Source organism: Pleurodeles waltl, chromosome 1_2 (assembly GCF_031143425.1).
Source record: "Pleurodeles waltl isolate 20211129_DDA chromosome 1_2, aPleWal1.hap1.20221129, whole genome shotgun sequence".
Taxonomy (NCBI): Eukaryota; Metazoa; Chordata; class Amphibia; order Caudata; family Salamandridae; genus Pleurodeles; species Pleurodeles waltl.
Genome location: NC_090437.1, coordinates 1,192,308,157 through 1,192,324,951, shown reverse-complemented (window position 1 = coordinate 1,192,324,951; position 16,795 = coordinate 1,192,308,157). Strand labels below are relative to the sequence as shown.

Below are 16,795 nucleotides of genomic sequence, written 5' to 3'. Positions count from 1 at the left end.
CCTTCACATGTATTAACCACAGTACCCTTCACCCAACCACCCAGTAACTCAACCTTGGAAAAGCACTCTACTTCACCCTCCTGAGACTGGTGAGACAGTATCTGTCTGTCCCTGACACTCAACCCATACTCTTCTGGGATGTCTCTACACTCTATATCCAGGACGTCTACCAGGGGGGAACCCTTTTCTCTGTCACTCTCTGCTAGAGTCAGTAAAGTGTCCCTCCCCCCAGTAGGAATATGACTCCCTGTGCCAGTTCCCCAATCCTTCTCAGGGACCCTGTGCATAACGGGAACTACCTCATACCCTTGAACTGCCTGGGGTGTGTCAACTCCCTTCTTCAAGTTGGGCACCACATCTCTGGGCTTGTGCCCTTCTTCAGCAGTACTAGATGCAAGATTTTTGCTGCCACCATCTGAACTGGACTCAGCCCTTCCGGCCTCCAGTTTCAGCTCTTTACAGCTCAGCTCTTGAGCTGCAATCTTTTCTTCTTCCAGGGCTAAGAGTCTTTTTGCCTCAACCTCTGCAAGATACTCCTCTAATTGTTGCTCCTGTCGCCTTTGACCTCGGAGCCATTCATCTATTTCTGGGTCACTGTCCAACTCTGAGTAGTCTTCCTCCTCATCTGAGTAGTCTTCCTCCTCATGTGCGTAGTCCTCCTCCTCATCTGAGGGGTACTTAGTCATTTGGTTTCTTGCTGCCTCTCTCTCTGCCCATCTTTCCTCCCCCCAGACTATGTAGTGATGGAGCATCTCCGCCTTAGTAGATCTCCTTGCTACAGGAAGGCCCCATTTTCTGCAAAGCTTCCTTAGGTCAGCCTTAGTGAGGTGGTCAGTACGAACAAAGAATGAGTAGGTACACAATCCCATTCTGATAAGATCTTATCAGCAAAAACCAAAATTCAAAGTCCAAAATATCAATAGTATATCCAGGATGACATCAGAGAACCAAAAGCGAAAAAGATGAAAAATCAAGTTGACCTTCAACTGTGGGTAGGTAGTGAAATACTTAGCTACTGTATGTCACTGCACAAACATAAGTCCTATCCTCACCGCTGATCACCAATGTTAGAAATGGGGTTTTTGGTTGGCAGTCAGGTTGCCCTCTGTCCAAGCAAGAACCCTCACTCTAGTCAGGGTAAGTCACACACAATCAAAAATCAGCCTGCGCTCACCCTCCGGTAGCTTGGCACGAGCAGTCAGGCTTAACTTAGAAGGCAATGTGTAAAGCATTTGTGCAATAAATCATACAACACCATAGCATAACACCACAAAAATACACCACACAGTGTTTAGAAAAATATATAATATTTATCTGGGTATCTTCAGGTCAAAACGATCAAAGTTGCAATACGAATTTGTAAAGATATCACTGAAAAGTGATAGAGAGTGCCTTAAGTCTTTAGAAAGTAAACAAAGTCTCTTTCAAACACAAAGTACCTGGTTTCTGGTGGAAAATCTCCTCAGAGGGCCACAGGAGAAGAGGTGCGTGGAAAACTGGTGTGTGCGTCGATTTCTCCTCAGCACACATGGACTTGCGTCGTTATTTTCCACGCGGGGAAGTCGGCGTCGTTTTCCGGCGCGTGGACAGTCTCTTTCTGTGGATCGCGGGGATTACCAGATGTCCCGGGTCTGTGCGTGGATTTTCCGGCTTGTTCTCCGGCTGCGCGTCGGTCTGCGGGGCTGCGCGTCGAAATTACGATCTCACGGCAGGCGTCGCGTCGATTTCTCCTCTAGACTTCGATCTGCGGGGCTGCGCGTTGAAATTACGATCTCACGGCAGACGTTGCGTCGATTTCTCCTCTAGAGGTCGGGCGGCGTTGTCCTTGCAAGGCCGTGCGTCGGATCTTCGATCGTCCCCAGAGCGTTGCGTTGATCAGCGTCGGAGTGCGGCGTTTTTCTCGCCGCGAAACAAGCTGTGCGGCGAAATTTTCGGCGCGCGGAGCGTCCAAGTAAAAGAGAGGTCTTTTTGGCCCTGAGACTTCAAGGAACAGGAGGCAAGCTCTATCCAAGCCCTTGGAGAGCACTTTCACAGCAAGACAAGTGTTCAGCAAGGCAGCAGGGCAACAGCAAGGCAGCAGTCCTTTGTAGAAAGCAGACAGGTGAGTCCTTTGAGCAGCCAGGCAGTTCTTCATGGCAGGATGTAGTTTCTGGTTCAGGTTTCTTCTCCAGCAAGTGTCTGATGAGGTAGGGCAGAGGCCCTGTTTTATACTAAGTTGTGCCTTTGAAGTGGGGGTGACTTCAAAGAGTCTCTAAGAAATGCACCAAGCCCCCTTTCAGTTCAATCCTGTCTGCCAGAGTCCCAGTAGGGGGTGAGGCAGTCCTTTGTGTGAGGGCAGGCCCTCCACCCTCCCAGCCCAGGAAGACCCATTCAAAATGCAGATGTATGCAAGTGAGGCTGAGTACCCTGTGTTTGGGGTGTGTCTGAGTGAATGCACAAGGAGCTGTCAACTAAACCTAGCCAGACGTGGATTGAAGGGCACAACAAGATTTTAGTGCAAAGAAATGCTCACTTTCTAAAAGTGGCATTTCTAGAATAGTAATATTAAATCCGACTTCACCAGTCAGCAGGATTTTGTATTACCATTCTGGCCATACTAAATATGACCTTCCTGCTCCTTTCAGATCAGCAGCTGCCACTTCAACAGTGTATGAGGGCAGCCCCAATGTTAGCCTATGAAGGGAGCAGGCCTCACAGTAGTGTAAAAACGAATTTAGGAGTTTTACACTACCAGGACATAGAACTACACAGGTACATGTCCTGCCTTTTACCTACACAGCACCCTGCTCTAGGGGTTACCTAGGGCACACATTAGGGATGACTTATATGTAGTAAAAGGGGAGTTCTAGGCTTGGCAAGTACTTTCAAATGCCAAGTCGAAGTGGCAGTGAAACTGCACACACAGGCCTTGCAATGGCAGGCCTGAGACAGGGTTAAGGGGCTACTGAGGTGGGTGGCACAACCAGTGCTGCAGGCCCACTAGTAGCATTTAATCTACCTGCCCTAGGCACATGTAGTGCACTCTGCCAGGGACTTACAAGTAAATTAAATAGTCAATCATGGATAAACCAATCAGTAGTACAATTTACACAGAGAGCATATGCACTTTAGCACTGGTTAGCAGTGGTAAAGTGCCCAAGTGCTAAAGTGCCCAGAGGTCAAAAGCCAACAACCACAGGTCAGAAAAAATAGGAGGAAGGAGGCAAAAAGTTTGGGGATGTCCCTGTCAAAAAGCCAGGTCCAACAAGTACCATCTTGACTAGGAGCTATGCGGAGCCTAATACCTTGATGCCAATGCAATAGAGAGAAACAAATGCAAAAAGGACAGGAAATGAAAAGAATGATGAACAAAACCAACATTCACCCCCGGTCACAGATCTGGGCCTAAATCCATCATGTTTTGCCCACCATTCCATCAAAGTTTGGACCCAGCCATATGCAAATCAGTCTGGATCCTGCTCCTTGTGGGAACAGTCCATCTTAAACTGCTAGGCCAGGTGCTCCAGTGGCATAGTGAGCACGGGACCCACATCTGGGAATACCCTTACCACTTAGGGTGACAACTGCAAGAAGAACAGATGATGGACAGAATGCTGAACAAATCAAACATTCGCCCTCAGTCACAGACCTGGGCCTAAACCTATTGTTTTGGCTTGCCATGCCATTCCAGTTTGGATCCAGCCATATGCAAATCAGTCTGGACTGTTTCCCATGGGAACAGTCCAGCCCGAAAAGACCAGGTAGTCCATGGACCGAAAACAAGCATTTTGGGACCGATTTCGGGGTATCACCCCTCATCAGCCAGCCTAACTTGAATCCAGTGGCATAATGAACACATGACCCACGTCTGGGCATACCCTTCCCACTTAGGGCGAAATATGCAAAAAGAAGATATGGTGGACAGAATTCTGAACAAATCAAACATTCACCCCCCAGTCACAGATCTGGGCCTAAATCCAGAGCCTGACTTGGCACTTAGGGCTGGACTGTTCTCTTGGGGAGCAGGGTCAAGACTGATATGCATATGGCTGGGTCCAAACTGGGGTGGCATGGTGGGCAAAAAAAACAATGGATCGGGATGTGGCCGGAGCAATTGCCAGTGGCTGAGATTAATTCAAGCAGTCCATCCATCACCGTCTTGCTTTTGCATTTGCTAGCCTTAAGTATACTAGTTATGCCCAGATGTGGATCCCAGGATCACTGAGCCACTGGTTTAAAGCTAGCCAGGCAGATGATGGTTGACACCCCGAAACCAATCCCAACTGGGGTTGTATGGAGGACAACAACAAAAAAAAGATGGGTTGGGATGCGGCCTGAGCTATTGCTACTGGCTGAAATTAATTCAAGCACTTCATCCATCACCTTGTTGTTTTTGCATTTGGAGAAAAACAAAGGCACACAACTGTACTTAAGAGAAAGTATGATTTAGAAGCAGCATTTTCACTTTGCTCAACCCCCTGTATGTAAGAGATATGCATGCATGGTGAGAGCATAAGAGGTATCTGTATGAGTAATTACAACAATAATTTAAAAAGCACTCCGATTTATTTGAAAGTTCTACTCACCCCAATGTAGTGTGTCAAGCACATTCAGACCGCACACACAATATACAGAGATAATAAATCACATGTGCAAATTAGTGTACAGGAAATGTTACACAAAACAATTAGTTTATTGTATACTGCCCATACATATGAGCGATATTGGTAGGTAATACAAGTATGCATATTTTGGAGTGATAGTCTGGAGAAACACAAAGTCAAGATTTAAAATGTAATGCAGTGGATGGGGTTGGCTGTACTAATAAGACTTTATTACTGCCTTTTTAGCAACTTTAGAATAATGAAAGAAACAATAAGGTTCTCTGATGCCAGTACACTGCTCCGTGTGCTATATGAATTGCACTGTATGAAAGGATATCAATGCTAAAAGCAGTAACACACTGAGCTACCTGAGTAAAGTACAAATCCATGATCTCTGTAACCCTGCTAAGGCTGATCCTAAGGTTAGTTGCAAAAGGAGAGTTATTTGTGGGGCTACCTACCTCAACATGTAAAAAATCCTAGCTACAGAAATGTCAACCAAACGACATCCCGGCCTTTGGCTTCAGGAGACAGTAATCCCCTTTACAGAAGCTATGACGTCTTGTGATGAGTGCCTTGGTAGATGGCCTATATCCCAGGAGGGGTACTACGCATAAGTAAATACATACGACCTCTGTGATGTACTGTGCAGCAGGCACATTAACTAAGCCAAAACACATTTGATGTACATCTCTCCCTTGTTGTCACAATTTAAACAATATCTATATATCTCCAACCCCCAAATCCGGTCCTCCTGAGTCCAATCCAGTGGTTGAAATTGAAAAATAGAAGTGCGGGTACTCTGTACCACAGTACCTGCTTGTGTCTGAGATGTGCTGGGGAGAGAGCGTAGCATATATAATCTATATTAACATGAAATGTTTATGAAATAATGTGTGATAATGCTGTATAAAAACTGTATTAATGAATTTTTGATTAAACGTGCACTTGAAATGTGACCACGGGGAGTGGCCGCCAATGTATACGTGGACTAATAAACTGACTAATGTTTATGAATTATTGTAATTGAATACGTTTTATACTAATTATTAATGATTCCGTTATTGAAATTGTGCTAATAAACCTTGTAGGCCTTAAGTTAGCATGAGCCGAAGCTTAGCTGCCCGACTCTCATATTAAATGTATTTTTCCTAACTTGCAGTGTGCTGACTCGCAAAAGGACATGACCCCTTGTTTTCTTCAAACTAGAAGCTGAATGTAACCATAGTAGATCCGATCTCATGAAATTCATATTGCTTGTAGAAATGTTTAGCCAAAATGCAACAGTGTAGATTAATGTAATGTACAAGGTTGTTCAAACCGGTGAAGACAATGGATCTACTGACCAAAATATGTGCAAAGAATTACAGAAGGATGAAATCATACCGGACGTGCTACCTCTGAAGACGTCAATCACACGGACCAATAAAACGTCTGTAAACTAATATGGGGTGAAAGATTAATTACATAATCTGTTTTCTAACTGGGTAAAGATAGTGGGGTATAACCATGGACCAATGAAGTTTTAGGGGAATGTACAACAAAAAAAGGGATAAAAACCCATGACACGGGGAGCCATTTAGGTGGGCTAGGGAGAGGCTATTGATTTTATCTGGAAACTTTGTCACACTGTTTGGTGACTTACTTTGGTTTTACTTAAACCATCCTTTTCTTAGATTGCCCATTTTACACTTTACCTCCTTATGAGGGAAGTGCCCCTTTTGCCCCAGAGCTGAATTCTGACTGATGGCGATTTGACTGATGTCCTGAAGACGAAGACTGAACCTGAGCGCTGACCTAAACCTTGGAGGGTAACTATGACAATGAAATTGTGATTTGTCTGTTTGCTTTTCCTTTCTAGGTACCAACTGCTTAATTTTGACAGAGACCATAGCTAGATGTTTTCCAAATTGATGTACTAAATTATTTTGCATGAAGCCTAACATGCTAATGCTAATGAGTGGTTAGGACAGGAGTTCACTACACTGACGCAAATAGACAAATGACTGAATCTATGTTCTGTTGAACCGACGCATTGATGACACTCTGCTAAAGTTGATCTCTGTTCACGCTGTGTTAAGTCTTGATGTTTGTGATTCTTGCCATAACCCGTTCTGTGCCACGGACGTAATGGTTACGTCCTGCGGCACAGTGCTGCTGTGCCCAGGACGTAACCATTACATCCTGGGCACACAGCCCAGAAGGAGCGCTAGCGCTCCCTCTGTGCGGGTTCCCCCCCACCCCCCCAAGTCAGGGATGGAAGGGAAAGCCCTACCCCCCCACCCCCCCTGTGATGTCAGCGCGCGCTGATTGGGAAGAGAAATGCTTTGCATTTCTCTTCCGATCATGTGGGGGAGGCCGAGAGAGGCTTCAAAGGGAAGGAAATGTATTTCTCTCTGCGTTTTGGCAGCCGGATTGAAAGCAATCTGGCTGTCAAAACGCCCACTAGACACCAGGGATTTTATTTCAAAAATGAAATGGACATAAGGGAGCGACCCCTTGGGAAAGGGTCGCTCCCAGGGGAGGGGGCATTTTTTTTGAAGGCCTTCTCTGCCTCCCTTGAATTAATCTCAGCCACTGGCAATTGATTTGTTTCGTTTTTTGTTTTAGGTGTGGGAAGCGACCCCTTAGGCAAAGGTCGCTCCCATAGGGGGTAAATTATATTTAGGCCATTTCTGCCCCCCCTTGGGGGCAGACTGGCCTATTTTTATGAGGCCAATCTGCCCCCAAGGGGGGCAGAAACCACTAGACACCAGGGAGTTTTTTTTTGTTCATGAATTTCACGTAAGGGGAGCGACCCCTTAGGCAAGGGTCGTTCCCCTGGGGGACAAATTTATTTTAGGCCATTTCTGCCCCCCAGGGGGGCAGATCAGCCTATTTTAATTAGGCCGATCTGCCCCCAAGGGGGGCAGCAACCACTAGGCACCGGGGATTTGTGTTGTTTTACAGATGGGGAGTGACCCCTTAGGCAAGGGTCGCTTCCCTGGAGGGGCAAATTGTATTTAGGCCATTTCTGCCCACTTTGGGGGCAGATCGGCAGATTTTAGGTCAATCTGCCCCCAAGGGGGGCAGAAACCACTAGGCACCAGGGATCTGATCGGCCTATTGTTATTAAGCGATATGCCCCCGGGGGGGCAGAAACCTCTAGGCGCCAGGGCTAATTTTTTGTTTGTTTGTTTTTTAGAGATGGGGAGCGACCCCTTAGGCAAGGGTCGCTCCCCTGGAGGGGCAAATTGTATTTAGACCATTTCTGCCCCCCTTGGGGGCAAATCGGCCAATTTTAGGTGAATCTCCCCCCAAGGGGGGCAGAAACCACTAGTCACTGGAAATCTTTTTTTTTTTGCACCATCACGCAAGGGGAGCGACCCCGTAGGCAAGGGTCGCTCCCCGGGGAGGGGGGTAAATTTATTTTAGGCCATTTCTGCCCCCCCGGGGCCGGCTGAGCTAGAGGCCAAAACCTACAGGTAGGCACTTTGCAAAAAACACCTGTTTTCTGTAAAAAAAAATGGGATGTGGCCACGTTGTCTTTTGGGGCATTTCCTGTCGCGGGCGCTAGGCCTACCCACACAAGTGAGGTATCATTTTTATCGGGAGACTTGGGGGAACATAGAATAGCAAAACAACTGTTATTGCCCCTTGTCTTTCTCTACATTTTTTCCTTCTAAATATAAGAGTGTGTAAAAAAGACGTCTATTTGAGAAATGCCCTGTAATTCACATGCTAGTATGGGCACCCCGGAATTCAGAGATGTGCAAATAACCACTGCTCCTCAACCCCTTATCTTGTGCCCATTTTGGAAATACAAAGGTTTTCTTGATAGCTATTTTTTACTCTTTATATTTCAGCAAATGAATTGCTGTATACCCGGTATAGAATGAAAACCCAAGGCAGGGTGCAGGTCATTTATTGGCTCTGGGTACCTAGAGTTCTTGATGAAACTACAAGCCCTATATATTCCCGCAACCAGAAGAGTCCAGCAGACGTAACGGTATATTGCTTTAAAAAATCTGACATTGCATGAAAAAGTTACAGAGTAAAACGTAGAGAAAAATTGCATATTTTTTCAACTCAATTTCAATTTTTTTTTTTTCAGTTGTTATTTTCTGTAGGAAACCCTTGTAGGATCTACACAAATTACCCCTTGCTGAATTCAGAATTTTTTCAACTTTTCAGAAATGTTTCGGTTTCTGGGATCCAGCATTGGTTTCATGCCCATGGAAGGAGGCTGAAAGCACAAAAAAAATCGTAAAAATGGGGTATGTCCCAGTAAAATGGCAAAATTGGGTTTTCTGATTCAAGTCTGCCTGTTCCTGAAAGCTGGGAAACTGGTGATTTTAGCACCGCAAACCCTTTGTTGATGCCATTTTCAGGGGAAAAAACACAAGCCTTCTTCTGCAGCCCCTTTTTCCCATTTAAAAAAAAAAAAAAAAAACGAAATTGTTACTGTATTTTGGTTAATTTCTTGGCCTCCTTCTGGGGAACCCACAAAGTCTGGGTACCTCTAGAATCCCTAGGATGTTGGAAAAAAAGGATGCAAATAAATTACCATAAAGGGACGCGTTAACACTAGTACTCTCTAATTAAAAATATTACGTTTTTCATGAGAAGTGCAGGTACTCTCCTTCCCAAAAATAAAACGTGCCGGTACTCAGTACCGGCAAATTTAAAGCACTGGTCCAATCCCTTTCCATAGTTACGCTTTCACCCGTAATTTAATGGGTTCCCGGAAAAAGTTTTAAATTACGAGCACTTCACACGTCGCGCCGAATCCTGGTGGTCCGGCTGCAAGCTACATTGAAGTTACTAGCCGGCTGAGCCCTAAGAAGGGGAACAGCCAACAGGGCCTGCCTGGTCAGGCGCGCGACACCTGCAGCTCGAGAACACACCAACCGCCGCTGGGCCACGACGAGGTACAACCTTTGCTCACTGACCACCCGCTGTAAACCCACCTGGGAGGAAGCGCACTCCCTCCCTTCCTCACTCTCTCCCTAGTTCCTACACAGAACGGCAGGCGGTAGAAACCTGGCCAGGTCTGCTCTGCCTTGACGGAGACAGATCGCTACCGGCCGGTCCGCAACTACAGAAAGACGTCCATCCAATTCTCGTACCGCTTCAAACTGAGTGGCACTGCCCGCCAACGGTCGATGACTACCCGACGAAGGCAAAGCGTGGACTCCAAAGCCAATCAGCGCTTCAGAATTATGTGCTGCGCACTAGGATTGGGTGAGGGGCTTCCTCTGTTACAGGTCTAGGTCGCCTTACCCATTGGCAGTACATCCCACTTGCAGACGACTCCCTCAATATGCTCATCTGTGGGATTGGTGAGTTGGCTACCCGGAAGGGCTAAAATTACGGCCAAATGACGTCCGTTAAAAGATCAACAACAACGGTCGTTAGGCTAAAGTTATAGGCGGTTCTTGTGAGTAAGGAGAGAGTAACCGGTCACCGTAGTTAAAAGGAGCTGCAGCAACTCTACATTAGTACTGTGGACATTGTTGGTTTCTGCCTGAGGGAACTTGGTTACTTGGAGAGATGGCATTCCCCAGCCCAACTCAACTGCTGTAGAAGTTAAGAAGGTCCAGACTCCCGGCTTGGAAGTAAAGTATGGTCGGACTTTGGTCGATATTTTCGTCAAGTTGTATGCTTGACAAAAGTAGATTGTCTTGTGGGACCTCCGGAAGAATATTTTGCTTCGCGTCTTTGTTCATTGGCTTCTGGAAGTTGTTATTAAAGGGCTTCGTTCCCGCAAAGAGATGGGAAGAAATCGTCTTAGGAAAAGAAGTTAAAAGATCTATAATATCAACGTGTTGAATTAGAACGACAAGTTTTACAAAACAAATCGCGTGATAATGGGGAAAAACAGCTTGCCTCATTGTGCCTCAAATTGTAAGTATGTAAAAAAAAATAATAATAACTGTACTTCTTTGTTCCGGGGGGCTTCTGTGTAGTACTGTCCCCTTACCCATTATGAGTGAGTCCATATTATTGCCCCAGTTAAAGATTCTTTTTATGCTCCGTTACAGCCATTACAATTTTAGAAAGTTACAAAGAATGCTTAACTTTTCTACTGATTCAGATGTTTTTCTCTAAAAAAATGATTGTAAAAATAAAACACTGAAAGACGTTGTTCATTTTGTTTTCTAAGAGACGTTTGACCTTCAGTGTATTGTTTTTCTTATAGTCATAGACCATATTTGTTTTCCCTTTTATGCAGGAGTTCTAACGCAGTGATCGTGTAAATCACCTATACCTCGATCTTTCGCTATAATTTGTGCTACCCTTACGCCTCACATTAGTGAATTTAATTGGCAGAATTATTTTTAAATAGCTTATGACATGTCAAGTTAGCAGAAGATGTACTTTAAATAAATATCCGTCTCTTGCTTGTTTATTTTTTTAAATTCTTTTTTAAATGTATGGGAACCCCAGGCCCCCTCCCGCACAATCCAAGTTGTATTTAATACCAACCATTACGACCATCTGTAGTTCAGTCAGGTTTGTGCCATCGTTTCATGAATTACCTGTTTCTCACTTGCAACGGAGCACCCACATTTTTGTTTCTCTTTCCTGACACCAAGCTTGCCAATTTCAACAGAAGTCTGAAACATTCACTAGTAACTGTCTTGAACTTTTAGTTTTGTAGTTAAGATGAAACAAACTTTGCTATGAATACTTCTGCCAGGTCGTTAGATTGAAAGAGATTCATTACAAAGCTCATAGCCAACATAACTTCCTTTTGCGAGGGTGAAAGTGTTAACTTCAAGCATTTTTCTAGCATGTGTGGTCCAGTTTCATCTATTAGACATCTACACGGCGATGTAATAACAATTCTACTCCTCTGTATCTTATTCCAAAAGTTACCCCTATATGCTGTATTATACTGCTTGTACTCTCGGCTTGCATTCTACCGTGCTAAAGTTGTTCAGACCATGTAGGTGTTAACGACAATGCTACCCAGATCTGAATGTGAATAATCTATGGCAAGTTTGTGTCTGTTGATCCACCGTGCCTGAGAAACCTGATTGAGACCAAATGGCATGATCTGTTTTTTTTTTTTTTATATACTGACTTTTTAGCTTGGCAAATAATCTGAGAGAGCACCAGCTTGTCTCTAAAAATCACCGCTTTGCTCAAATATATGACCAGATCGCCTGTGCCCGTTAGTGTATTAACGTGCCTACTTAGGACGCTTGGTGGAAACCTATATATATATATATATATATATATATATATATATATATATATTTCAACCTAGGCTTTTAGTCAAAGGTATGCGCTGGTTCTGATACTGGTCATCACGCTGAACAGTATCAGAACCAGCACACAACTTTGCTTCATCCAGTTTTGAATGTATTTTTGCCAGGGACTGGCTCGCCGCTTCCAAATGAAATCAGTTTGCTGTAGATAATGACAGTAATCTACTTAAGAAACCAGGTTAATTGACGATGACGAATGGAAGCCATAAGGGCCACAAGGCTGTCGGTGATTTCGGCGAACTAGGCCATATTAAATTTATGTATTTCCGTCGGGTGTACTGGATTCCATATTAAACCCATAAAACGGGTGTAAGGAAATGCCTCCTTGGCATGGTTACCCCCTGACTTTTTGCCTTTGCTGATGCTATGTTTTGAATTGAAAGTGTGCTGAGGCCTGTTAACCAGGCCCAAGCACCAGTGTTCATTCCCTAACCTGTACTTTTGTTTTACACAATTGGCACACCCTGGCATCCAGGTAAGTCCCTTGTAACTGGTACCCCTGGTACCAAGGGCCCTGATGCCAGGGAAGGTCTCTAAGGGCTGCAGCATATCTTATGCCACCCTGGGGACCCCTCACTCAGCACAGACACACTGCTTGCCAGCTTGTGGGTGCTGGTGAGGACAAAACGAGTAAGTCGACATGGCACTCCCCTCAGGGTGCCATGCCAACCTCACACTGCCTATGCAGTATAGATAAGTCACCCCTCTAGCAGGCCTTATAGCCCTAAGGCAGGGTGCACTATACCATGGGTGAGGGCATCAGTGCATGAGCACTGTGCCCCTACAGTGTCTAAGCCAAACCTTAGACATTGTAAGTGCAGGGTAGCCATAAGAGTATATGGTCTTGGAGTCTGTCAAACACGAACTCCACAGCACCATAATGGCTACACTGAAAACTGGGAAGTTTGGTATCAAACTTCTCAGCACAATAAATGCACACTGATGCCAGTGTACATTTTATTGTGAAATACACCCCAGAGGGCACCTTAGAGGTGCCCCCTGAAACCTTAACCAACTACCGTTGTAGGCTGACTGGTTTTAGCAGCCTGCCACACTCGAGACATGTTGCTGGCCCCATGGGGAGAGTGCCTTTGTCACTCTGAGGCCAGTAACAAAGCCTGCACTGGGTGGAGATGCTATCACCTCCCCCAGGCAGGAGCTGTAACACCTGGCGGTGAGCCTCAAAGGCTCACCCCCTTTGTTCCAGCACCACAGGGCACTCCAGCTAGTGGAGTTGCCCGCCCCCTCCGGCCACAGCTCCACTTTTGGCGGCAAGGCCGGAGGAATTAATGAGAAAAACAAGGAGGAGTCACTGGCCAGTCAGGACAGCCCCTAAGGTGTCCTGAGCTGAAGTGACTCTAACTTTTAGAAATCCTCCATCTTGCAGATGGAGGATTCCCCCAATAGGGATAGGAATGTGACCCCCTCCCCTTGGGAGGAGGCACAAAGAGGGTGTACCCACCCTCAGGGCTAGTAGCCATTGGCTACTAACCCCCCAGACCTAAACACGCCCTTAAATTTAGTATTTAAGGGCTCCCCTGAACCTAAGAATTTAGATTCCTGCAACTTACAGAAGAAGAGGACTGCTGAGCTGAAAAACCCTACAGAGAAGAAGAAGACACCAACTGCTTTGGCCCCAGTCCTACCGGCCTGTCTCCCTCCTTCGGAAGAAAACTGCTCCAGCGACACTTTCCCCAGGACCAGCGACCTCTGAATCCTCAGAGGACTGCCCTGCTTCCAAAAGACCAAGAAACTCCTGAGAACAGCGGCCCTGTTCAACAAAGACTGCAACTTTGTATCCAGAGGAGCAGATTTAAAGACCCCTGCAAACCCGCAAGAAGCGTGAGACTTGCAACACTGCACCCGGCGACCCCGACTCGACTGGTGGAGAAACAACACCTCAGGGAGGACCCTCCGGCGACTCCGAGACTGTGAGTAACCAAAGTTGTCCCCCCTGAGCGCCCACAGCGACGCCTGCAGAGGGAATCCCGAGGCTCCCCCTGACCGCGACTGCCTGACTCTGAAATCCCGACGCCTGGAAAAGACCCTGCACACGCAGCCCCCAGGACCTGAAGGATCGGAACTCCAGTGCAGGAGTGACCCCCAGGAGGCCCTCTCCCTTGCCCAGGTGGTGGCTACCCCGAGGAGCCCCCCCCTTGCCTGCCTGCACCGCTGAAGAGACCCCTGGGTCTCCCATTGAAATCTATTGGAAACCCGACGCTTGTTTGCACGCTGCACCCGGCCGCCCCCGCGCTGCTGAGGGTGTACTTTCTGTGTGGACTTGTGCCCCCCCCGGTGCCCTACAAAACCCCCCTGGCCTGCCCTCCGAAGACGCGGGTACTTACCTGCTGGCAGACTGGAACCGGGGCACCCCCTTTCCATTGAAGCCTATGTGTTTTGGGCACCACTTTGAACTCTGCACCTGACCGGCCCTGAGCTGCTGGTGTGGTGACTTTGGGGTTGCTCTGAACCCCCAACGGTGGGCTACTTTGGACCCCAATCTGAACCCCGTAGGTGGTTTACTTACCTGCAAGAACTAACATTACTTTACCTCCCCCCAGGAACTGTGAAAATTGCACTGTGTCCACTTTTAAAACCGCTAAATGTGTTTGATGTAAAAAGTATATATGCTATTGTGATTATTCAAAGTTCCTAGAGTACTTACCTGCAATACCTTCCAAATGAGATATTACATGTAGAATTTGAACCTGTGGTTCTTAAAATAAACTAAGAAAATATATTTTTCTATAACAAAAACCTATTGGCTTGGAATTGTCTCTGAGTGTGTGTTCCTCATTTATTGCCTGTGTGTATGTACAACAAATGCTTAACACTACTCCTTTGATAAGCCTACTGCTCGACCACACTACCACAAAATAGAGCATTAGTATTATCTCTTTTTGCCACTATCTTACCTCTAAGGGGAACCCTTGGACTCTGTGCATACTATTCCTTACTTTGAAATAGTGCATACATAGCCAACTTCCTACAACGGGGAAATGCAATAACCCCTTCTGAACTCAGATCTCAGGTGGTGTATACTATCTCACATGATGTGGGGTTGCCCCGTGATTCAAACACACTGGTCCCTGGTTCTTAATAATTCCTAAAAGTAATGGGTGTAACAGTGAACTAAAATCCCAATAGTGCCGTATTGGATAAACAGGTGGATTGTATTGTTTCCAGAAGGGTTAAAATACTACTCACAACAGGCTTTTTAGTTGCCAAAAAAGATGTCGCACAATATTGGTGGGCTGCTAGTACCCGAGTGCTTGCTGAACGGATGAGAGGTACGGACTAGTGTTTCTTTGCAAGTCATGGCTGCCCAGGGAAACAAAAAGATATGGGCAAAGTAGTCGGATCGCTTCCACACACTATCTTCTGATAGGTGATTCATAAATGCTTGAGACGCAGCTAACATTTTGCCAAGTGGCCATTTACATAATAACTCTGTAATTTACATCTTGAGTGAACTGCATAATTTCTCTGTGACGCTAAGTGTTATACACTAAATCAATAGAAAAGAAGTTTTAAAAATATGAACCAGGCTTAGTAGCCAGATGTGAGTTCTTCCTCCACAGAATCGGTCTGTGTAGCAGAACCTACACTTCCACAAAACAGCAACAAAGTAGGCAGGTTTAATATGCGTCTCTTTATGTATTTACAAAGCATGCCCAGCATCGCCTAACTGATAGGTTTTGTGTCGGAGTGCTGCTTATCCAACAAATCCAAAGAACAGTTAAAAATTACGAGACAGAAAATCAGTTTTTCGTTGTCCATTTATTTCTGTGCTGAAAACCATGCTGTAAGAGCCACCTTCATGCAGGGCCGTGGGCAAGCTGGGGTTACTGGGTCCAACTGTCAGGGTTGAAGTCTTTTACTTCTGCTGTTCTGGGACCTGACTTACTATGGGCCCAGAGTCACTGGGTCAAATACTACCCTTTCAGCACTTGACTCTTGGATGCAGTGCAGGTCGAGCAGTCCAAGGCTCTTCAGGGGGCGGTAGGCGCAAGGTATACTTAGGCTTATAACTCAAAATAACCACAGTGACCCCAATAACATATGTCTGTTAGAAATTGGAGTGTTAGTTGAGAAGAGTGAAGGGCTCACTCAAATAATAAATCCAATCTTTGTCTGGGAGAACAAAAACAGTCACTAAATGAACCTGTGTTTAACCCTCTAGTAGCTTGGCATAAAATATGTTAGGCTTAACCTGGAGGCAATGTGTAAAGTATTCAACACTCAAATAGTAATAAGCCAAAATACAAAATCACAAACTAATTTATAACAATAGAGTAAAATGTTAAAAATAAATGGACACCAACACAACAAATTCCAATCTGTAGAACTGGAAATATGAGTTTTTCTTTTTTTTTCTTTTTTTTTTTTTACATTTTAGGTGAAAATAGTGCCAAGAAGAAGGACTCCACGCTTGTGGACATCTGGTCGCTTGGGGGGTGGGGGGAGGACAGTGAGGGAGGGAGGGGCGTTTGGAGTCACATGTTCAGGCTGACCACAATGAAGTGTTGGTCAGAATACAGCAATGGGGTCGTTCAGCTGAAGTTACCTTTCTCAAGTTTCCATGAAGAGTTCCATTCGTGTTGTTGGCAGGAGGGGCAAGTCGGGTTTGGATCAGACTTCTCTCTGCAGCACGAGGAAAGCCCTGCCCATAAGGACACTACCAACAGAGGCCACTGACTGCTGTCAGCATCAATAGCTACTCCCAGGCCGTCCACCGCTGGGTAGTGGCTTTTGTGGGGGGCGGGGAATGGGGGGAGGAGGAAGGTTGGGGGGGGGGGGGGGGCCTTGGGCAGACTTCGGTTCCAGCTTTGGGTCTGGCAAGGAATTCCCTACTTGCTCTTCATAATTCATTGACATCTGAGGTTTCTCAGAGCAGGGGGCACCTGTCCTAGGTATTAGCAACCTACTGGCATTCTTCTTTTCTTCAGCTCAGAG

The 16,795-nt window shown here is 45.9% G+C and overlaps 1 protein-coding gene across 1 annotated transcript in view; it reads left to right on the top strand.

Moving 5' to 3' along the window:
• Positions 1 to 9,878: 9,878 nt before the first annotated feature.
• The window catches only part of RGS12 (regulator of G protein signaling 12), a 442,017-nt gene continuing 435,100 nt past the window's right edge, over positions 9,879 to 16,795 (top strand). The window contains exon 1 of the mRNA XM_069203485.1: positions 9,879 to 10,469. The gene's annotated coding sequence lies outside the window, so the exon portion shown is untranslated. The remainder of the gene's footprint in view (positions 10,470 to 16,795) is intronic.